This window comes from Anser anser (assembly GCF_964211835.1).
Source record: "Anser anser genome assembly, chromosome: 1".
In the NCBI taxonomy this organism is placed as follows: Eukaryota; Metazoa; Chordata; class Aves; order Anseriformes; family Anatidae; genus Anser; species Anser anser.
In genome coordinates, this window is record NC_139720.1 from 18,801,469 (window position 1) to 18,823,701 (window position 22,233).

General features: G+C 36.7%; 1 long non-coding RNA gene across 2 annotated transcripts; it reads left to right on the top strand.

The window, feature by feature from the left end:
• The first annotated feature begins 5,853 nt into the window (after positions 1-5,853).
• LOC310898419 lies at positions 5,854-17,102 on the top strand. 2 transcript variants are annotated; one of them, XR_014583286.1, is made up of 5 exons: positions 5,854-5,970; positions 10,890-10,987; positions 11,103-11,160; positions 12,645-12,750; positions 15,601-17,102. It is a non-coding gene; the product is annotated as an uncharacterized lncRNA (long non-coding RNA). The 2 variants fall into 2 exon arrangements; XR_014583287.1 differs by lacking the exon at positions 11,103-11,160.
• Positions 17,103-22,233: the final 5,131 nt, after the last annotated feature.

A 22,233-nucleotide genomic window follows, 5' to 3' on the forward strand; every position in this document is an offset into this window, starting at 1 on the left:
GGAATAAGATACAAAGTAAAAGAAAATAGGAAAAGAGATAACCCATTAAATTGGCTTTTCTTCCATGGACTGCACAGTATTTATGAGAGAACAAGAAATCATGTCCTTTAATATTATCTAGGTGTCCAGAATCTTGAAGGCTTTCAAAGTCAGGGAAGTAGTATCCTCTCTGAACACCCTACCACAAATCTTGAAGGACAAAAATAAATATCCTTATTTGACATTTACAAATATGACAAAAAACATATACATATATATGTATATATATTTAGCTTTAGTTAAAAAGTGGAATTTTCCAGATAGCAGCTTACCTCAGGAAAGATGAATCTGGACTAACATTTTATATAGTACATAAGAGCATAAAAGATTTTTGTCTTATAATAAAATCATATTTTGCTTTACATTCTTGAAACCTACTTGCTACAGTCTAACTTAAAAATCTACCAAACAGTCAGGGAAAAGTGGATTATGAACAACTGTCAGTATAAAGGAATACTGGGACACAGACTGGTACTGTTCAGAAAAAGGAACAAATAAAAAGCTATTATATATTTATGATCAATGTTAACATTTAAGATAAAATAGTTGTTTTGTTCTATTAATAAAAATAAGCAACTGATCAGAAATAAGAAGGAACATTATAACGCCTTAAGAGTTTATTCTTCATTATGGTCTGGATCCTGAAAGTGTTTGTTTTAATACTAAGTTCCTGTTAAAATTCTTCTTGATCTTAGGCAATTTATAAAATGTTATGGGAATTTGATCAGAAGTTTGATGTCTTTCAAGGTCTGTGCCATAAACATCTATGCAAATATCTAGAAAAAGCATCGAACTCCTCAGTCTTGGAACAAGCTTTCTGTACAGTGTAAAAGGAAGAACTACAGAACACATTCTCCTCACCTCATACATTGAGTAGGAAGTCATTTAAAGCCATGTGAAGACAAAAACTGCCTAAACTGGCCAATGCATCATAAATCTCATTTCCTTATTTTAATGAGTGTTTTCATCCTGAAAACTGATGAAATTTGTGTCCACAAACTACTTTCTTCACCCCAGAAAGCCTTCCTTTAAGAAAATACATGCTAAAACAGTTTTCACTTCCTCTACCTTTAATATAATGACGTGGTAGGTGATATTAATTCATAGTTTGCTGTTATCTTCCAATGGAATATCTTTTATACACTCTTGGGTGGATTATGTTTGGTGTTTTCTGCTGAAGCTAATGTGCTTAGTGTAAACCAAAAAGCTCGTAACACTTTAGCTTCATAAACCTGGGGTATTTATTCACATGAGAACAGGTAGTTTAGATGCAAGCAAGTCTTGCATGTATAGTAATATATATATAATAATATAATAAAGATAATAATAATATATATATATATATATTTTTTTTTTTTTCCTGAAAAAAAACATCCTAGAGTCTTTAAAGCAGGGACTTGAAATTTTGTTGCTCAGCCTACCCCATATAAAGCCTGGACTATCATCTAGGTTCTTCTTGCTAACTCATGAATTTTAAATATTGTATAGTTCATTGGGAAGTGTCCCATCCTCTTTACAGATTTTAATCAATAATAGTTATAACCCATTCTTTCAAGAAGGTTTGGAAGAGCCTTTTCTTAGAGAAGGAACTGAACACCTAGCTTGAATGCATTAACTTAACATGATAAGTCACTACCCTGTCCTGCAACTGGAAGAAATTGTGTTTCTTATAATTTGTTTGGGCCTGATATGGTAGGCTTAAAACATACTTAACTCTGCTTATCTATTTTGAGAAATTCCTAATTATCACATGCAGGTAAAGTTTAGGCACTATCTAAGTAGCCACTTGCCCAAGAGTAAGCAGTGCAAACATTAAAAAAAAAAAAAAAAAGATTTGATATATAGGGCACACCTGACCAGGTGGGGCAAGAGTGTTCTGGGCAGTAAGCTGTCTGGGTTTATTAGCAGGGCTTTAAACTAGATGCAGAGGGGGAAGGATATGCACCTCTGAGTGATGGGAGGTAGCCTGAGAACATTGGCACTCTAGGAAACAACAGGGAAATACTTGTGAGCTGTCCCAAAGCAATTAGGAAGGGTTCAACTGAAAAAGTGGTGTGACTGTTAGCCCAGCTGAAGTGCCTTTACACCAATGCACACAGCATGGGATATAAGGAGGAGGATTAGGAAACCAAGGTGCAATTAGAAAACTATGACCTGATTGCTGTCATGGAAAGGTGGTGAGATGGAACAGTGTAATAGAGGGTGACAAGCTTTTCAGAAGAGATAAGCAGAGAAGGAGGGGCTAGGATGTTGCCCTCTATGGTATGGAATGGATTGATTGTGAAGAGATGCCTCTGAGAAACAGCCACAGACAGAGTGAGAGAAGGACCAGGCCAATAAAGGACACCTTGTGATTGGGCTCTACTAGGGGCCACCTGATCAAGGTGAGCCTGTTGATGAGGCCTTCTTGCTTCAACTACAAGAAGCATCATGCTCGCATGCTCTCATCCTGATGGGGGACTTCAACTACCTGGATGTCTGCTGGAAAAGCTACACAGCAGGCTGTAAGCAATCCAGGATACTCCTGGAGTATATTGAGGACAACTTCCTGGTCCAGGTATTAGACAAGCCAACCAGGGGAGAAGCATCTACTGGACCTGGTGTTTACCAATGCAGATGAAATCATTAAAGAGGTTAAGACCACACCCTGGTTGAGTTTGTGGTCTCAAGGAATATGGGCCTGGCAAAGAGCATGTATAAGAAGCCTGCAGAAAGTCTTTGCTTGTCAGGCAGACATCAGCCAGGAGGAGAAGGGTGAACCTCAGCTGCCCTTAGGAAAAAAATCATGACATTTGCCCCTTCTACTTCCCTTCACTTCCTTTCTGTTTTATGCTGTTCCACATTGTGTTCTTCATCTTGAAATGAGCAATCAGAGCCTCTACAGTCCTAGCTCCTTCTGTATCTTTATTTTCTCTCATGACTTATAGTTTCCACAGAGTTTATGTAGATGGGCCAAGTCAGAGCTTGACTCCTGGACCATAAACAGCTGCACTAAGGGTGGTATAGGGCAGGAGCTTGGAAGAGGGACATGCAGACAGGGTTACAGAGAAGCCCGGACAAACAAAGGTCTTGGCCTAATGTTGGGATTATATTTTATATTCTGGAAAATTATGAGGTTAGACATTTTAGAACAAAAATGGTGTGTGTAACTCCAAGTTAGGCAGCCTTGCTCATCTGAGGTACTTTTCTAAATATTCAGGTAGTCAGCACCTAGAGTATGTTGTCAGCATTGCTAGGTTGATACCTTGGCCAGCATCTGATGCAAGCAGAATCACTCCCACGTAAGAAAGTTCAGCATTATCACGAAACTCAACAGGCTCTCACCATCTCTGCTGCTCAGTTTCTGTAGCTCTGATTAGACTGTGAAAGGTTGCCAAACCTGTGAAATATGGCTGTATCAGTAATTATATCTTCACTTTTATCATACAGACACTCTGGATCCTTAGAATATTGATTAAATTAAAAAAAAAAAATCCACTCCTTCTTGCTACTCTGTCTTTGTGTGTGTGTGTGTGTGTGTATTTTTCTGTTTGTGTTTTGTTAGTGAACAGTATGTATCATTCTGAATTGAACAGATGGCTTTCATCCCAAATATTTTTTTCTGAATAAAATTAATACATATATACATATTCTGTAACTAAAAAAAAAAAAACCTTTAATTTTTTTGAATAACTTTGTTTTGAGAAACAGTATAATTTATTTCCTTTATTTCCTGACTTCCTTTTGTGTTTTAGCCACACATTTCTAAAATACAGCATGACTTTCTTTCCAAGGTTGGACTGGTAGCCACACAATCTGAACTCTAGAGAGGAAATATCAAGGCTCGATTAACTATTTGATTTATCTGGAAAGAGATCCCTTCTCTATCAAAAATAAAATAATAATTTCTATGTTAACCCTCTTCCTTCCCATCTCTAACCTCTCAGAAAGTACATTCAAATCATCCTGTACTTAGAATATTCACAGTAGATTCTCAATACCTTCCTTGCTGAAAGCATATTTTATGACACATAACTGTTAACTATTCAATGTAATAATGTGGCCACTCCAGTGTTAGAATATGATTTGTATTATTGATGTGGTATGATAAATCTGATATCAGTTTCCCAAATGCTTTTCAGACTACCCTTTAAAATGAATGCATTTTAAAATGAATCAGTGAAGTTCTTGGCAGAGCTCTCATAAGCCTTTAGGCTACTACTACATTGCCAGGGAACCGGCGGAACAGGCCAGGGAATAGGTTCAAGACTTATCCTGTCCTTGAACCAGCATTTACTGTATTTCCCAAAAGGAAAACAGGTGTGGCTTAAATGAGTTTAAGCCACCAACATCTACCAGCCTGGTAGATGTTGTCATTTTTTCTTAAAAATCTTGTCTTTCTTTATGCCAAGTGTGATAAGAATACTGTAGACCACTAAATATGAAGTTATCATTACTAGTAAAAGGCCTCAGATCTTGAATCAACCTGCACTGCAGGGTCTGAGGACCAATCTGGGCTCACTTTGGCTAGAGTTATGAAGTTATGAGCTCAGTTTAGTACTTGATTTTGCCTTACTTGTCTGAGCTAAACTGTGCTGTAGATGGGAATGGTTGTAAACAACTGAGGGTGTCGCTGTGTGACAAAAAAAAAAAAAAGGCTTTTTTTTTTTTTTCTTTTTTTGAATTGAGCCTGGGAAAGGCTGATGGGCCACTTCCAGATTTCAGCTGTGAAGTTGTGAGAAGGAAACAGCTTGTGATAACAAATAGAAACCCAGGCTACCCAAGACCGAAGAGGAATAAATCGCACAATGAATATAATTTTGAGCAAACCAGAATGCTGACAAACTTCCTTCTTGAAGAAGACTGTCACCTCTGATATTGGGACCCAGAGAAATACTGGAAGGGAAGCACAACACCAGGAAACAGTACTATGTACTAGAAAGCTTATGTTCAACAAATTTGATTGTTTTATTGATAAGGCATTTCTATACCAAATAGGTAGTCTGTACTGCTAAATTGTTATCTGTACTAGTAATAATTTCTTAGTTCTATAAATTGACTACATGCTCTTTATTTCCAGAACAAGATTTTGAGATGACTAAGAGCATTGCCATCATTTTATATTTTGGGTATATACCTAATGACATAGTTTGATCTACTTTGTAATAAAACGTTTCTTGGTTTAAACTGTCCTGGTTTCAGCTGGGATAGAGTTAATTTTCTTCATAGTAGCTGGTATGGTGCTGTGCTTTGGATTTAGGATTAGTTAATAATTTGGATTAACAACTAAAACACTGATGTTTTGTTTTTTTGCTGAGCAGTGCTTACACTAAACCAAGGGCTTTTTGTCTTTTCATGCTGCCCTGCCAGCAGGGAGTCTGGGGATGCACAAGAAGCTGTGAAGGGAGAAAACTAGTACAACTGATCCAAACTGACTAAAGGAATATTCCACAACATACGATGTCAAGCTCAACAATAAAACTAGGGGGAATTGTCTTATGGAGGGCTACTGTTGCTCAGTGACTGGCTGTCTGGTGGTGAGCATTGTGCACCACTTGTTTTGTGTGTTCCTTTTTTTCTCCTTCTCTTTTTTTTTTTTTTCTTTTTCCTTCCTATTAAACTATCTTTTTGTTAATGTACAAATTTTAACCTTTTTCCTGATTCTCTTCCCCATCACACTGTGGGGTTGGTCAGCAAATGGCTGTGTAGTGCTTAGTTGCCTGCCAGGTTAAACCACAGCAAAACCAGACCAGGTGTTCCAACCCCCCTGATGAATTAATAAAAACAGTATAATTGAGAAATGGTGTCAAACATGTTAACAGCTGTTTATCATTGAGATCGTAGTTTGCCCAGATCCTGTGTATCATGCTCTTGTAACACACTAGAGATCAGCTTAAACCCTGGCCTTGGATGATCTTCTCAAACCCATTTCTAAATGGAAACAGTCGCACGGTACAGATTTGAGGCAATTACATATGTTTATAAAATAATATTTGTGTAGCATAATGATCCAAGTTTGTAGACATAAAAAATGTGTTCAGTTCAAATATAGTGGTTTTGGTTTCCTTTGGCAATGTTTTACAGTGTTGTTAAGATGGCCTGACAACACATGCGAGAAAAACCTTTTAAAATATCATGTGGGGGAAAGTAAAGGGAAAAAAAGGTAGTTCAGCTTTGAACCACAATTTGGACAAAATGAATAATAATTGGAGGTGAAGTACAGATATTCACAAGTAAGAAGTATAATTATAATACAATGTTCTTCTGGGTTTACATAAAAGGCTTCTCTCTTAGAGAAACAGTGACTATCATGCAGTTCAGGAGGTATTATTTCTCATAAATGTGAGAGGCCTTGCTACATAAATAATTACAAATTCCAATTTGAAATGTTTAATTTTCAAATTACAACTTCCAGTTTGGAAGAGTTCAATATTTTTATTCCTACACCCATTTGACCCTTTTAAATTTAGCATATTTTGTTCTGTGAGTTTCAATAGTAAAGAAAGTTAAAATAAATTCTTGCTCCAAGGCAGGTAAATAACCACACTAAATGATGAAATACTTTTATTGTGATCTTTTGATGCCTATAGCATAGACCTTTTGATGGTTTAAAGCTATTTTGTATTCAGCATGACAAAAACAAACAAACAAAAAAAACACCACCACCACCATCAAAATAAACAGTACACCTATACTATACTCTTTCCAAATCTCTTCTTTAAAGTCAAATTATTTGAAATACTGCAACTCCATAGGTAATGAGAGGTCATACTAATGAGCAGGATTTGGCCTTTTCTGTGATAAAATAACTTTACGAGTTTAGAAACAGTATAGAAACTCCAATGCAGTTGCTGATTTAATAAAAATACTGAATCTAAGAAGTAGTCTGACAAAGCTGATAAGACTTACTCACCATAAATAAAATTGGAGAACAGCACTCAAGATGTAGAAGGCAGGAGACATTTGTAAGTTAACAAGATTTTCTTGCTGAAACATGACTGCTGAAAGCAGTAGTACCATTTCAACACTCTACTAGGTCCAGACTCTCATCCACATGAGTTTCCTCTGAAGATATTTTATTTAACTATTAAGACTTTGATAATTGCTGCTCTGTTTGCTTTAAAGAAAAGTTTTTTGTTGTTGTTGTTGTTTTTTTTTTTTTATAAAGATGGCATAACAATGATTTTAGGTGCATACAAACATTGCAAGTGAATATTACCATCAATATATTGTAAAATGTAGTCATTTTTACATTACATACAGATTTTTGCAAGACTATGAAGAAGGGTCACATTCAGGCTTCATATAAGCACTGTATAATCACCTGTATGATGTTATTACAGAATTAAATCTAGTTCTTTAGTTGCAACAGAAAATTGTTATACAAAACTTGTGAAGCATCTGGAACATGGTTCATGGTTCATTTTCCACCATCATTTTTTCCCATTGTGTAGCTCGTTGGAGACATTTTTCTTACTACTGCAAAATAAAACTTTGTATATAGTTGCATTGCACCATGATAGGTTGTTCTGAAGACAGGCATCATAAGAGTGTAGGAGTGACACAACTTTATGATAAACTCCACATAAATAGCTGTAGGGACTCATAAATTCTAAAAGCATTAAAAGATGTGTAGGGACATTATCCCTTGAGGAAGACTAATATTCCTCTGCTTAGCCATTGAGAAAACCATAAAGATTATAAATCTTTTGAAAGGTATTGTACTTCTGCCCTGGGACTGTATATTTTTCTAAGATCTTGCTTGGTAGCTGTTCCTCCAACATGAAATCCCCTGCTACTTTGCAACTTTAGGGTGGAAAGAACGTCCTACTGTTTTAGCTACACTGTTTGCATTGCATGTTGAGGCTATGTGAGGAGGAGAACAAGTGCCATGGTTTTCCTTTACCATTGTCTTTTTGCCGTTACATTTCTTTACATGACTTTTTTTGTAATGAGTTGGGAGACAAAACTTTAGAAGGAACTTGCCCCATCATTACACTGTTGTAGATATAAAAATACAGAAAATAATAATTCAAATAAAAACAACTAGTGAAGTGTCCATCTGTACATTGCTTTCAGTCAGTCATATGCATAGTCAAAATAATTCTTGGAAAGACCTATTAAATCAGAAATAGAACATTGATTTTTAAATTGCACATAAGTAGCAATTAAATATCTATGTGTTGTTAGTTACTTCTTTTGTTTTGTTTCTTAACTACACTGTTGAACTGATAAGAAACATCCTATTTTTTTTTGTACCCAATTCACATGAATATTTTACTTTCAAAAAGAACCATATAATTTTTACAGTTTTTGAATTTTGACCTGAATTGAAAACAAAACTTATAGTTTTAAAACGATATATTTTGGCAGTCTTTTACTAAGAAAGAAAGAAAGAAGGTGTTGTGGTTTAACCCGGCCAGCAGCTAAACACCACACAGCCATTCGTTCACCCTCCCCCCTCCCTCTCAGGGATGGGGGAGAGAAACGGGAAAGTGAAGCCTGTGAGTTGAGATAAAGACAGTTTATTAAGACAGAATAATAATAATATCAATAATAATAATAATAGTACTACTATTAATAATGTGTACAAAACAAGTGATGCACAATGCAATTGCTCACCACCCGCTGACCGATGCCCAGCCTATCCCCGAGCAGCCGGCCCCCCCACCCCGGCTAGCCACCCCTGTATATTGTTAAGCATGACGTCAGATGGTATGGAATACCCCTTTGGCCAGTTTGGGTCAGCTGTCCTGGGTCTGTCCCTTCGCAGCTCTTGCTGCACCCCTAGCCTGCTCGCTGGCAGGACAGAGCGAGAAGCTGAAAAGTCCTTGGCTTGGTGTAAGCACTGCTCTGCAACAATTAAAACATCAGCATGTTATCAGCGCTCTTCTCATCCTAATCCAAAACATAGCACCCTACCAGCTACTAGGAGGAAAATTAACTCTGTTCTAACTGAAACTAGGACGGACGGAAGGAAGGAAGGAAGGAAGGAAGGAAGGAAGGAAGGAAGGAAGGAAGGAAGGAAGGAAGGAGGAGCTAAAATGCTCTGAATGATATTGAAAGGTGCTAGCTAAAATTGCTTATAGCTTTTAGGTTACTCTCTTTCCTAAAAATGGCCATAAACAGAACTCTTTACCTTTGTGATAGAGATAGTCTGTGTGGTAGAAACTTTCACATTTGAGCTACTTCTTCAGTTTCAGGTATAGTGCTTGTTTAAGAAAAGTACACTGTGGAAATCAATTATCCCCTTCAAATATTTCAAATGAAGTATCTGTTCTTTGTGTATGTGCTTGTTCTAAGTCCTCATTGCAAACCAGTTGAAGTGGCAGTCATATCACAGTTGTCATCTACAGATACAATTATATAGCTATATTTAATGCCTCAGTGGATAGCCCCACATTACAGTTTAATTTTCCACAGAAATCTAAATTTGTTTCTGTACTGTGCATTTTTCTATAATGTTAGATAATCAGTTTGAACAGAAATCCAATTTTAACTCAATCAACAATACTTTGAAGAAGGTTACATAAAATAACTTGCACAGCTTTTAGCATATCAAACAGTATGTGACTAGCCTGTTCTTATATTTATTGTTGGAAACATTGTGGCATGAGACTGAAACTCTTACTAAAGATCTCCACTTGGAGTGCTTTGTTATTGTTTTGACAAACATTCTTAAACAAACCTTTTTTTGTTTGTTTGTTTTTGGTTGTATTTTTGTATGTAGCAGATTATTTCGTGTTTACCCTGGAGACTTCTAGTTTGAACACTGAGCTCCAAGACAAAAATAACATTCATAGTGCAATGAAATGAATATACCATTTAATTAGCTAGATTTCTGAAGAGAAACATATAAATTACAGTCCAAAATTACATATTTGTGTATTTCCTTTTGTCAACACAGGATTTTCCCTACAGTATATCCTTGTGTATTCACTTTAGTTGGTTTTAAACTGATGAAAGTTATTGGATTTCACTAGCTTTTCACAAGCACAGGCTGATATATGTGGTTATAGAAACTCCTATCCCCATGATATTAAACTTCCATTTTCTCATTTTCTTGTAATAATTCTTTCTTATTAGTAATCCTAACTACTTCTGAGTGCTAATTAGTATGAATATTATCCCTCTTTTTTTTTTTTTTCTCCTTACTGTGTGTCTGGCTTACAAATAATCAAAAATAGTCATATTGACTGACACACAAAATGCTCATTCTTAAGCAAGCCTGTGGTTCAGTTACCTTCATATTCATTCTGTAAAAATATTCAGTATCAGAGGTTTTAGTAGAAGGTGTAAAAGCATGATTACCTCGAGATAAAGTGATTAAATTAACAGGAAACCTATGCCTGAATTTGGCCGATGTGGACATTTAGAACTGAACTGCTATACTCCTTCTCCAGTTCAGCTGACCCACGTATCTAGATATAAATGAAATATTATCATAGCTCCCAAATGGTACAGACTTGCAGCAGATTCCTTTTCTATTGCCTGACAAGGCAATTTAATATTAGGGTTGGCAGAGTTCCTGAGCAATGTGCTTCTCTAAGCTGTCCCAGTCTCATGGTCTCACTCTAAAATGAAAACAAGTTCTGTGGTTTTCAAAGCCATTTTTTCTTGGCTAGCTTTTGGTACACATTTCAAGGTTACCTGACAGTATTTTAGTACCTAAATTTGAGTACTCTGTGATGATCCTATACAGGATTATGGTGGCTGCAGTTTTTAGATTTTACTTTTTTATTTATTTATTTTTATATTAGCCTTTTATGAGACCAGCAAAGTTTTTTTATACTTTTCACAAAGAAAAAGACAACTTGGTAGCAATAAATTATTGTTGTAATGTCATTTTCTCCTACGTGTTTCACCTTTAGGAAGGTCTCCTTTTTATCGTCTTCTCACAACAAAGTGCAAGATATCCTTACCTGATCCAAAGTCATATGCCCATAGCAGGATGAAAGCAGACTGTAAGGTAAGGCAGCAAGACTTAATTATAGAAAGAGGCTGAAGGAAGCAGTAACTGTTGCTTTTTTCTCTTTAGTGGCAATGTGGAGAGTGGGATTACTATTCCCTTTGCTTTTTTATAGATATTGGGTGTACGTAATAAGGGCTGCTATGAAGAAATTTAACTCCATTCCAGCTACAGTAAGTACAGGTGGAGATTCAAGTATGTCCATTCTGGCAGAGATGTTTTACAGGAGATAATGATTAGGAGAAATCTTGAGTGCATGAATAGGGCAGTGTGTTTTCTGATAAGTAAGAAGAGCGCTATTTGTACTCCACGTAAATAATGTTTTCCATTTATTGTTGCCAGATGATGGACAGTCAAGATGAGAGGGAATGAACACCACAAATTTGTCAGTGAGAGGTACAGAGAAGTGTAGGATGGGATAGTAAGTATAGCCAGGCTTCTGCTGTTGTCATAACAACGGAAGTAAAAGTCTGCTCTTCATAGATAGGTTGGATGCAGTAAGGAAAGCTGAAGAAAATTATTTGAAGAAGTTTTAGATGGAGACGAAGAGGAAAGAAAAGGAGCTGGATATCTGGGTCAAGCATAATAGTTTGTTGTGAACTTGCTGGAACTGTACTGATATAAAGTCAAAGTGTGCTATATATTGCGCGGCCTGGAGACTGAGGATGCATTCAGAGCTATCCTAGAAACAGGTTGGGAAGACTTTTTGTACATATTTGCTCAGACTTTCATATGTTTATAGTGATTCTGATGATCTCATTTTGGGGATCTACTGGTATTGCATCTCCATTGGATAATAAAGCAGTTTATGGCACATATGAAGGTTGAGAGAGAACTGAGGACAGTTCCTTTAGTACCTTCATCACCAAGACAAAACCGTGTGCAGCATGACAGTGAAGGAAATTGCCATGGCTGAGAGAACAGGTTGATACTTTCATGCTATAGAAGCTGATTTCATTGATTTTGGCTGAAATAAGATGTCTATTTGTACCAGGAACAGTCAAATGTTCAGGCATGAAGAATAATATCAATGCAGGTGATTCTGTTGTGTTTGAGTCTTGTGAACTGACATGGAAGCTCCTAGAATACCTTACAATAGTGGTTACCACTTGCCCTCTCTGGGGTGGGAATGTGCCTGCTATTGCTGTGGTCCGTTGAGGACACTCTGGCTGGGGACATATCTCTCACTGATGGCTGAAGTGAAATTGGACAATTCTGATTTACTAGAATTCTTCAATGACTCCATGTATGTCACAGGTGGTGATTTCAGACGAGTAGACAAGATGATGGTAATATGGTGTTGCAAGAAGACAATTGTGATGGCAGATTGACAGGTAGTTGATGCACAGCTAGTGGTACTACAGATCTCTAGAAGATAATACAAGAATCTTCCTGTGACCTGAACAGAGCAAGATAGGAACTCAGAAATAACATGGTGAAAGCTAACCATCTGTTGCTAGCAGAGGGCTATGAAGGCTGTTTCTTGTCCAGACATAAGTGATCCATGCTAGCTGATGTGTGGAGTGAGGTGTGGTTTTGACAAAGGTACCTGTGAAATGCTCCCTTTATCTTGCCTGGAGCTGATGTCTTCTGTTACTCAGATTTGCTCTCCAAAAATCCTGTATGGTGCTGCGATCAGTTTCCCTTTGTGTTCCAGAGCTTCACTGTACTGGAGACAGCTTTCCTACTGCTTAATAGCACTCAGGATCTTGCAGCCTATGACAACATATTACAGTCTGGAGAAGTGGTAAAATCAATGAGAGGTAAGAGCACAATTAGCTCCTTAGGGCTGAGAAATTATGAGAGATACTGGTGAGAGCAAGGCAGAATCTTTTCCATTGCTTTATTTATTTTTGATGCATTTATGGTTCTTGTGAGGCAATGAGGCCTAGAAATGGCTTGGAGGAACTGTAAAGGCTTCTGGGGTATATGGCTTGTGGTATGTTGTGTGGCTAGAAGAAGCACAGCATAGATAGCCAGCTGAGGGGAGTGTCCCACTCTGCACTGGTGCAGCCTCACTTAAAGGACTGTGTACAGTTTTGAGTGCCATGCTGCACAGAAAAAAAAAAAAAATTAGAATGTGTCTAAAGGTGGGTAGGAAAGATGGTGGAAGGTCTAGAGAAGAAGATGCATGAGGAGCAGCTGAGGTCCCTGGTTTTGTTCAGCCCAGAGCAGAGCAGGCTGAGGGGAGGCCTCATGGCGCCCTGCAGCTCCCTCACAAGGGGAGCGGAGGGGCAGGTGCTGAGATCTGCTCTCTGGGGACAGCAACGGGACCCAAGGGAATGGCATGGAGCTGGGACAGGGGAGGGTCAGGCTGGATGTTAGGGAAAGGTTCTGTACCGAGAGGGTGGTTGGGCACTGGGACAGGCTCCCCGGGGAAGTTGTCATGGCACAGAACCTGCCGGAGCTCAAGAAGCATTTGGATAATGCTCTCAGACAGATGGTTTAATAAGGTAGTCTCATTCTCATGCAAGTCAAGAACTGTTTTACTGTTTTGTCACCTTATTGCAGTCAAATTTATGTCAGAAGTTCTCATAAACTTTTTTTTTTTTTTTTTTTTGGTGCTTTGTGAGAACGTTTTGCGACTACTTTCCTCCAGGATACATTAGACTGTTTCATTAACTGCTGTACAGAACTTTTATCTCTGCTCCTTTATTATTTCTGCATATTTCAATAGTTGGTTCTACCTACTAATAAGTTAAGGTTCAGATTACTTGTGTTCCAAAATCATGAAGAGAGGTACTTAGTAAGAGCAGACACAGAAACAGTCAGTACCTTTTGACTGTAACAGAATGATTGTTCCAGTTTCAAAACACTTTGACTTAATACTTTACTTGGTTTTTTATTTGTTTAAGTTTTATTTATTTATTTATTTATTTGTGTGTGAGGTGGGGGTCATATGTTTAATTATAACTCAAAATATGCCTTTCTTACATGTAAATTTTTGCAAATAGTCTCTTTGACCAAGATTATAAGACCTAATTGTGTGAGAAAAGGTGAGGCTGAAAACCGGAGGTTGTTTTTGCCATTTCTGTGTGGGAGTTCTGCACTGATACAGTAACTACTGCGTTTGCTGACTTTGTATTGAAATTCAAAAAGCACTCATCTCTGTTGAATGTTCACAATGAAGTGGAGCATATGTGTACTTCTCTGTAAATCTTTTGACAGAAACATAATTTGAAAGATGTCACTCACAGTATTTAACCACATTTCCCTCATTATCATTACAAGAACAAATTAGGATCAGTGCTTGAGCAATTAGCACCAATTGCTCCACATTTGTACATGTGAATAACTTTTATATTTGCCTTCATACCTTGAGTTAGAGCAGAACTATATTGCCTATCACAGGTAACGTAATACTTTTCATCCATTGGATTTCTGTATTGCAATAATTTAGTTCTTTAGAGATCTCCAGTAGTATGTGTAAGCCTTTTTTCTTCTTAAAGAGATAAATTTTATAAAGATTTTTAAGAAAAAATCTGCATCTGATTTTGTTTATACAAAAAGAAAATTAAAAAGTTATTCTAGTTACTAATTTATATTTAATAGCATTATAAATAATTATAGCTATAGAATTATAGTTAAAGTATTATAAATTCCTGAATTATAGGTGACATTTAATAGAAATGAAGCTTTGAAATGTTCATTATGAACTCCTTCTTTACCTCTATCCAACATGAATCTTGGCATTAATAGTCTTCTGCTAACATATAAGAATTTTATAATGTGAAAAGCTAGTAGGAGCTAAGCTAAAAACAAAGAAAAACGTGCACCCAGTAGCAGTCATATACAACTTCTATCTATCAGATACCCCATATCCTAGGTGTTTATATGGATTCAAGGGGAAATTGAACAGCTAGTGTGGAAAGTAACTCTACTGCAAGGAGATGTATGTTAGGAGAGCCGTAGGTGGTAGTGTCATCCATAATTCCTCTGTTCTTGCTCTTCTGTAGACATCAATGGGCACTGCTGGAGCTAGGCTAGGCTAGATGGACATTTGGTCTAACTTAACATTGCTATTCTTATGATGTCTTTGTTCATAACTTCCAAGACAAATTTGGAAAGAAAAGGAGAAAAACTTTCTTGAAATTTACTTTAAGAGTTTAAAATTACCAAATTTTTCTATGAAGGAGATTTACAACAGATTTCCTCTAAAAAATGAGATATAAAAATAGAAAAAAATGTAGAAAAATGTGTAAATGATTGTTTCAGATGGCTTTCATTTTGGTCAAACCTACTCGATGGTCACAAGAGCTGTGCAATGTTAACTTTGTTTATTGATATTGTGTGCATCTTGGCTGTGAACTATCTACAGGGAAGAGGCACTCTGTAGCATGTTCCAGAGTCTTGGTACCTCCAGCCAACCTCAGCAGAAGGTTTATTGGAATATATCTTATCAAAATCTTTTCCCATCAGATATTGCTAAGCACTGCTTTTTTTTTTTTTTTTTTTTTTTTCCATTTTCTATTTAAAGTCCATTAAGAAAATGGCTTTGCCTTGGATTCGTGCCCTCTCACATAAATGTCCAAATGAACCTTTCTTATATCACTTGACCTCATTTTATGTGTGGCGCTACTTCATTGAAATAACCAGAACCTTTATATTTTCAGTAGGAAACACTCTGGATCACATTTTGTCAGAAATCTGACAAAGGCTTTGGAGACACCAATACTTACTCTGCTTTTGCTGACTTTGCTAAACCAAGAAGAGGACAAGGACCATAAAACAACAGGATTACTGGGAATGTACAGGAAGAAGTAGCTTCTGCAAGTCTGTAACAGAAGAGTATATCCACAAATGCTAGACCAAGGCAATGGTATCTGGTACACTGCATCTTCTTGTCCATCCCTTCCAATATCAAAGGAGACAGACCTCTCACTGCTTGCCAGACCGGCACTGACATCTCAGTTTAGTGAAGAGGTACACATTGTGATGCTGTCAGAGGAATAAAAGAGCTATGTCAGCATTTGAAGGAAGAATTCTCTGGCATGAGGACGATAGGATGATGGAGGAAAAAATAGAAAGGACAAAGTAAAAGAAACTGTAACTATGCAATAAGTTATCTACTTTTTGTAGGAAACACTCAGGGAAAAAAAACGGAGTTCCTAGAGACCCTAAGTGGAATCTTCAGATCATGTAAAAAAATATTCGGTACCTTGCAAGCAAGTAGACATGGACTCTGGGAATTAGTTAAGCACCATAATCCCACACTGTTTACAGAATGGACAGCATGGGGAAAAGAGTGACCTAACATCTCACTACATCACTAATCTGCCAACTTTTCCTTATTAAATATGTACTAACGTGGCACCATCTATCACTGAGCTACCAGCAAATTAACTAATAAATCCTAATTTTCTGACATTATGTATGCATTTGGCTAATTAAAGGGCTTTATTGCTGGGCAGTATAGCTCTAGCCTAGGAGTGTATGACATTACACCTGTATGGGCTAGTTGGGTTGGAAAGATTAGAGAGCCTAGAAGGAAAATATGGCAGGAGAGCAATTTCTGAGCCTTTGTGAGAAAAGGCAAGGTAAATTGCCTAGTACATTTACAGCTCTAATTCTACATGGTTATTGAATTTAAATGCATAGTGAGTTTCCCAAGTGGACATGACAGGAAAGGTGAGCTGAGCTGAGATATAAGATTTAATAAAATAAATCATATAGGAATGTCAAAATTATGTAGATCAGTTCAGACTTTTGCCTATTTCAATAAAGTGATAAAACAACAGGAAGCTTCTACTAGTCTTTACAAGAAAAAAGTATTTATAGAAAAAAGTTGACACCCTCCAATGAAAAGCATTGTAAACTGTGACAAACTGGTGTGACTGCTGTTAGAATTATTTTCTTTAGACTTTTTCACACAAACTTTTGTTTGTCTAACTGCACAGGAGATGTAGAAATCTTTTCTGGGCATACATCCTGGACTGACAAACTTAGAAGCTTAGGACAGCTTTTGTGTTGTGTAAACACGCAAATCTATGTGACCAAGTTGTGGTGGCTGTAAATTTTCACCAGGCTTCCCACTGACAATTTAAAGTGCTTTCATCCTGGTTTTGACAAGGGAGTTCTCTGTTCGTATAGCAGTTGCACAGACGAAATAATATAACAGACCATTGCAAAGCCAAATGCTCACAATGGATTTTCTCCTACTGTTCAGAAACAAAAGTGAAGGCTAGCATCAGGAGTAGGAAGTCAGCCTATCTTTATTTGATTTAATTCTGTCTGAATTGTTTCCTGTAAAACCTAATGAAAACTCAGTATTTTTCAGCATGGTGGAGCAAACTATTCAATAACTTGAACGTAGACACAAAGTTGTAAATGATTGATTTGTCATTTTATGTGCTCTGCATAAACATGCCAGCTAAATGTATTCAAATTAGTTAGACACCAAGCACAAAAGATTCTCCCATGCAGATTCCTACACTTGTTCCCATGTGACTTCTACTTTTCCAAAAGAGAAATAGGAAGCAACTTAAATTGCAGGCAGTATGAAAAATGCATCTTGGCAACAGCTCCCCAGATTATAGCAACGTGAGTTTACTTTTTTAATATTCTCTTCATTTTGCAGCTGTCTTGTCTGTCTATTTTGCCATTTTAACTAGGTTCTAACTTGAAGTGCTTTTTCTGTCAGGTTTTAGATTGAATCTCAAACTACAGATCATATAAGAGACTTATTCTTCATGTTTTTGGTAAGGTTTCTTTCACAGTTCATGAAATGTCATGACCTATGGAGGCTGCTTACTTAATCTAAACAAGGGTAGCCACCTGCACTAAATTGCTGACTAATTGGGCATGTCCTTCCTTCATTTCTTCTGCAATTGATAATCATCTCGTCAGTGCACACTGATTCATTGTATTAGTCTATATATTAATTTGCTTGAATAAATTCACAAAGCAAAATGGTTATAGTGAACAAAGGATATTATTTATCTTTTACTTAATATCATTGGGGACCCATGTTTTTCTCAAACCAGAAAGATTATATTCACTAACCTTTACCGACAATTTTACTAAAAGGTTATTTTTTCAGCTTCTAATCAACTTTCTTCTAGACACTTGATTGATTAGACAGAAACAAAAATGCTGCTTTCTCTTTCCTGCAGCTATAAGAGAAAAATGCATGTCTTTTACTTTTTTTAAATGGTGTTAACTTTGTGTTATTATTTTTTTCTCTCTCTTCCTAGAGCACAGCAGAATAAAAATAAAAACAGGATTGTCTGATTGTCCCTGGGAAAAAAAAAAAAAAAAGTGAAACAAACTCTAAAGGATGTTTGTGAAGGAGAAATCAGTGGATATTGATACTGAAATTACTTGTGGCTATAGTGGATGGACAGAAGACTATTAGCTTGTATGTGTCTGTCTGACAGTAAATAAAATACAGCATACAATTAAATGCTGACTTTAAACATGATCCTGAAAGACAGTCATTTAGCTTAGAATATGGAAAAAATGGATTTTGATGGAGATTATAATGTTTTATATTTTCTTCCAATATAGGTTGAAATACACAGCTAATGGTGGTAGTTCAGCGCATCCACACCACAGTTTAATGATCACTTTTGTGTCTTTGGGTGAATAAACTGTGAATATGTTGGCCAGATTTTACAAAGTGACCTTAAGAAAAAACTTCTGATTGGTACGGACCTTGTAAATTACTTGCATTCTTAACTGGGCTATCTGTCAATGACCTCAACACCCTTGTATCTTGCCTGTCAGAACTATAAAGAACATCACTTACTTTGAACTGCTGTTTGCTTTAGGCTTGACTGTAGCTTTGCCCTGGACGTGGGGTAGCAGTCTGCTGTGTACTGCAAGATGCAAATTGTCACTGTCTGCTCCCATTTGTTCTGTGGTGAAGTTACCCTGTGACAAGCCAGCTAACAACTTCAGCCTTTGCAAGAATATTCTCCAATAATAGCCTGCATACACGGACAGCAACCTTTGCACAAAGAGCATGAGCAGTGCCTTGAGGCATCTTTTACTTTTGTCTGGAGAGCTGAAACAAAACTGATCGGAGGGACAATGCACATGCTCCCATATCTCCCTTATCTGTTTTTTGAAACCATATCTTAATTTTGCTCTTCCAGAAGTCTGTATTCAGAGAAGGAGGACAGGCCCAGATCTACACAAGCATTTAGGTAGATCAATATCCACTATTCCTACTTTTCGGTCATTTCATATCAATAACTTTTTATAAGTGGAATTCATAAATCCTACTTGGCAATGTGAGAGGGGAAATTCTGACACACAAAAGGCTCAACAGGGTTAGATTAAGCTAACTCATAGCAGATTATGAAGACTGTTATAATGAAGTCTTTCCTGCTGTCATTAACATTTTCTTTGGAAAATATATTATTTTTTTTCAGTTTTGTGTGAAGATAAATAAATCATAACATAATCAACAATGGGAGATAACAGTACCTTTAGAAGTAGAAAAAGAGTATTATCTCTCTTCTGAATTTAGGTGTTTTAACTGTCATTAGTCACTTGGCTGTGCAAGTTATCCAAAATAAGACTCATCTTTTTCTTCAAAAACATAGTTAGGGAAGTTTGGTGAATATTCACCTTTTATATGTAATAGATTTAATTGCTTACTTGTTACAGTATTTATCAAAGAGGTGAAAAATCTTTGCATGTAGGGGACTGGCCCACGCCTCTCCTATCTCTCAGCTGAGTATCTGGTGTCAGGCTAGAAGAAAGATGAGTACCCTTCTGTTCATATTATGCACTAGTAAGTATAGCAGAAAGCAGATTTCAAGGGGCAGAGATTGAGTGAATAATCAAAAGGAAGCATGACTGTATGGCCCATATATAAAGTCACTTCTCAAGAAGGAAGGTTTTGGTTTTGATATGTGTTCATAGCATTATTTATTCACTTTATCTAACAGTTTTTAAATTCAAAATGCAGAAGCAACCCCTGACTTCTATGCTGCAATGACTACATTCTTGTCTGTACCCTAGCTATACTAAAGCTAATTTTTGTCTGTTTACATAAGTTGCAGTCACACCAGTGACTGCAGCATATATTTACCTTTAAGCAGCCTGTCTTTCCTCAGGCATTGTTTAGAGACCTTGTTTATATAAATACAGGCTCTGGGATTCCCCTTAGCAGCAATGCTCAGGTGCTGCAGTGTTCAGTGATGTGATACCCACGTCTTCCTGCAGCTCCAGCTCTTTCTGACTAAGCATAACTGATGCAAAAATTTCAACAAAGTAACTTTTAGCAAACTGTCAGCCTGTATGACCCCCTGCTTATTCATTGTAGCAGTAGGACAAAAACAGAGCTATGATATGATATTTTTTGGAAACCTCTGTAATACCTGTCTAGAAAATAATATATTTCTATGAACAAGCAATGCATGAATTGTAGAAAGCTCCAAGACATTTTAAGTGGAGCTGGTGACTCTTTCAGCTCTTAGACTATAGCGTAAATAGTGTATATACATTTTTTTTTCCCTCTGTATAAGGCACAGAAGCTATGTCAGCATATTTCCTTATCTTTAGTCTTAGTGTTGTCACTTCTGATGCCCTGTAATGAGCTGTGTTCATACTCTTTGCTGCTGGAGGCACTGCAGACTCTTGGGAAATTTGATAAAAGGTGGAAGATTTCCTCTTCCTAGGAAGATGGTAATCAAATTTAATTGCAAAAAGATAAAACTGGTGCAGGAAGTTACTAAATACTAGAAGTTCTTTTATGGGACTGGTTTCTGGAAGAAGTTTTAGAAAAGTCTTGTATAGAACCAGACAGGAATTTTACCTTCATCAGAACTTTGGCATATTATATAGTGAACATCTGCATATAAACAGAGACAGGAAACATTAGTATCAGATATAATTGTCTTACATAAATTTGCACACAGAAGATACTTTAGAAAAAAAAAGAAGTGAAATCAAACACTCAGAAGCTAGAAGAGAAAAAGTGGGGGGGGCTGTAACTTACCTACATCAATTTATCCTTTACATGCTGCCTAATGTGTTTCAGTTAGAGGATCATACACTGCTGTTTTGGGCTTCACTCAGTGTTTTAGGTTGATAGCTCCAGTATTCCAAGAATGATCTATTTCTTATAGTTTTATCTTTTTTAAAGTACCTGTTGATATAAAATTTCCTACCTCTGTTTGTGCCAGTATATGAGGTGTTGAGATGCTGTAGTTCTAAATTAAAGGAATATACCTGATATAAATGAAAGTGAATACATCTTAACTCTCAATACCCTGAAACCTCCTGAATCCACATGTACATGCAGTTATTTTTCAGAAATTCTTATATCTTATAACATGAAGTAGAACCACAGTGCTGTATTATATGTCAAGAAACTAACATATAATGTTGTAAACTTACTTTATGTTACAAATCCCAGCTTCAACGCTAGGGAAAATCTTAAAGCTGTAAATATATATAAACCATTAAAATATACCAAATTAGGACCAGTCTATGTAACAGATGCAATACCAAATACAAGCTCTACAGCAGATTTTGCCATTCATAGCCTCATTCCTCTTCAAATTTGACTTCAACAGGGGTACATTAAGCTACATTGTTTTAAGATGAACTTTAATGAAACCAAACATCACTTGCTTATTTCTTCCTTAATACGAGATCACAGTATCTGTGATGAGAGCTGTTTGCAAATCAAGTCAGAGGCGTAAATTCTAAATTTTGTGTTGATACTTCATAGACAATGATAGCCTCTCATCAGCTCTGTTTACAAGTATTCATCTTTCACAACTAGGAAATTAGCTTTTCCCTGTGACCATAGGTGTCTTGGTCACACACTTCTGTTCCTCTTGTGCCTTTTGGGCTTCACAGCTTTCAGTAACAGACTTTGATGCATCTTCTCTAGAGCAGATCACCTCTAGCTGCAAGTTCCCCCACTGAAGAACAAACACAACAGCTAAAGATATGTCCTGTGGATGTCTGTAACATTTCATCATCTTGCCTTTCAGCCATTCACCATATTTTAACTTGTCATAAAGAATAGTTCTGGGTGATCTTTTATCAAAATACACAGCAGTTGCTCAAAGCTGTTGTAGGTGACTGGAGCACTATACAGTGGGAAATAATGCTTTAAGGCTTCGCTGTCTTAGACTGAACCCTGTCATTTTATGTCAGGAAGTGCATGAAAAAAAAGAGCATTTGGCATTAACTGAGACATAGCAACAAATAATTCAAGTTTCTTAGCTGTGAAATAGAATGGAAAGCACCACTGTACAATGCACATTTATTTTTTGTCTTGA